Genomic DNA, 2,683 nt, shown 5'->3' with positions numbered 1-2,683 from the left:
TGGGTGGGTTTCCAGCTGGGCTCAAGGTCAGCAGTTCGAAGCCACCAGCTGCTCCTCAGGAGAAAGATGTACTTTCTTCTTCCGTGAAGAGTCAGTCTCAGAAACTCATCGCAGCAGTTCCATCTGTCCTGCAGGGCCGCTCTGAGTGGACGTGACTCCATGACGGTGTGAACACATCTGTGTATAAAATTCTCCTTCGACCTCAGAGAGTCCAGGGGTTGGACTGTCTCCCTTTCATCCTGGTTGGAGGAGGAGGAGGGTGGGTCTAGTCACCCCGCATGCCCCAGGTCACCCCCCACCCTGGATGAGCAGTGCTCCGAGCTGGGGCTGTGCTGCTAACATCCTCCTGTGGGTTCATGTAAGCCCGTGTACACACATACCGGATCCAGCCTTCTTTCATCTTTGACAATATAAGACGTTATTATCTTTTTATTTATCTTGGGAAGCTGGGTTTCACATGGAGGGCAGGAATCAGAGCTTCTCTGACTGCCGCCTGCTGACTCACTGCTGCTCCCACAGGTGGGTGTCTGGCACATAACCTGCTGTCCTCGGTGCCCACCAACACCAGAATGAGGTGGCCGGTGGACTCATGAGCACTTTGACCCTCCCCGCGGAGAGAGGGACCTGCATCCTGGACACACACCCACAGGACACCTGCATCTCTCATCCCACCTCACTCCCCAAAAATGGGAGCTCAGAGGGGCGCTCTAATGGACCGGTTCTGTTTCACTGCCCCTGGAGCGGCTGGGCCCCTCCTTCTGTGAGATTTGCGGGCGCTGGGAGGTGGAAGGGGGCACAGACCCTTTGGGGACGTGTTGAGAGCCACAAACGCCCTTCCTGCGCCCACACCGTTCACAGAGCAATTCCGGGGCTCTCAGACAGGGGGCGGCAGCGAGCCCCGAGCTCCGGCTTTGCAGGCGGCTGGGGACTGCGGCAGCGCTGACATTTCCCAGGGACGCAAGCAGTGCGTCTGTCCAAACGCTGCCCGCGCTGTGCCCTCTGCCGGCGACGTGGCTGTGCGGCACTGCGGAGGCCCAGCCCAGCGACTGGAATTTTCCGCTGCCTGCGGGCTCCCCCTCCCCTCCAGAGCTGGCCTGGCGTCTCAAGTTCAGAACAAGTAGCTGAGGAAACTGTCTATTTAACACCCAAATCAGCAAGTTTAAAGGAAATTATTTCTCGCCCACTCGGAGAATTATTCGTTCTGGCCGGTGAGACGCTGGAGCCGAGGCTGGCTGAGAAATGCATGGGCGATTGGGAAGCCGGGCGAGTATTGATCCCGGGCAGGAAGTATTTTAAGCAAATTAAACGGTGGTCACAGCCATCATCATAATGGTTGCTATTTTTCAAGAGTCTCTTTTGGTGCCGAGCATGTAAGCCCTGCGGGGATATCACACACACACACACACACACACACACACTCCATAGCCCTGGAGTGGATTACAGCAACCCCCTAGGGCAGCAGAATTGCCTGTTCCAAGGCAGTACTATTTATGGGAGGAGCCCTCGAAGTGCCGTGATTAAGCAATACACAGCTAACCCAAAGGTTGGGAGTTCAAAGCCACGCAGTCGCTCCTCAGAAGGAAGGCCTGGCTACCTGCCTCTGGGCAGTGCCACTGAGCTGACAATGCCGACTCACAGCGACCCATGTGGCAAGCAGAGCTGCCCCACGGCTGCCAATGTTGAAAGAAGCCAAAAGGCCCACCTTTCTCCTTCAGAGCAAAGGCGGGATTCGAGCTCCGGACCTCGGCATCAGCAGCTAAGTGATGAATCACTGAGCCACTGGGGAGAGGCAGGTTTTAGCATCCTGCTGTTACAGGTGAGGAAACTGAGGCTGAAGCAACAGCTCAGCCCCTGGGGGACAGGGTGGGGTGCTAACCCAGGTTACACTGGGACCGAGCCCACAGGGCAGCAGGCTTGGGCAGCAAAATTCACCTCTGGCCTGTCATTTCCAGGCACAGCCTACCCAGGAGCCACGAGGAGGCAGCTCCTGGGAGTTGACAGCCAGGGCCTCGGGACCAGGAAGGAGTGGACAAAGAGCTAGGACACCGAATTCCAGCCCACTCACCCATCCCAAACAAACAAACACGCAACACAAATCCACAGCCATGGAGCCAGTGCCGGCTCATAGCAACTCTACATAATAGGGAAGAACTACCTACCCCTGGGGGTTCTTAAGTTGTACCCCTTTACGGGAGCAGAAAGCCTCATCTCTCCCTCTCGGAGCTGCTGGTGGATTTGAACTGCTGACCTTGCAGTTAGCAAGCCAACCAAGCCCTGGCACACCCTGTTGCCTAGAAAGACCCGCTGTATTTGTAAAAGGGAGGCTGGTGTCTGCAGGTGTTTAAACCAACCAGCATTCTCTAGTTGAGATGACAGACTAAGAGACTCGCAGACGCTCAGCATTACTGACTGCAGGGGCCCCGGCCACCCCTCTCTCCCGAGGTGTGAGCCCCTCTCGGGAACCCACAGCTGGCGCGCTTCTCTTTTAACCGATTACAAAAAAACAGGGGTGCCGGACTGAGGATGACTCTTTCAGGGGAGAGGGCAAGGCGCTGGGGGTAGGAGGGTGGGGGGCGTTGGTGATCTGCAACAGGTGGGCTCTGATCTTGGCTCTGAGCTTCCCAACAGCCAAGACAAAATGGAAGCACAACTGCCCACGTGGCCGCCATCAATGGCTCACCAC

This window comes from Echinops telfairi, unplaced genomic scaffold (assembly GCF_000313985.2).
Source record: "Echinops telfairi isolate 266 unplaced genomic scaffold, ASM31398v2 ScPeMD7_7413;HRSCAF=8451, whole genome shotgun sequence".
Taxonomy (NCBI): Eukaryota; Metazoa; Chordata; class Mammalia; order Afrosoricida; family Tenrecidae; genus Echinops; species Echinops telfairi.
This window is presented reverse-complemented; position numbering follows the sequence as displayed.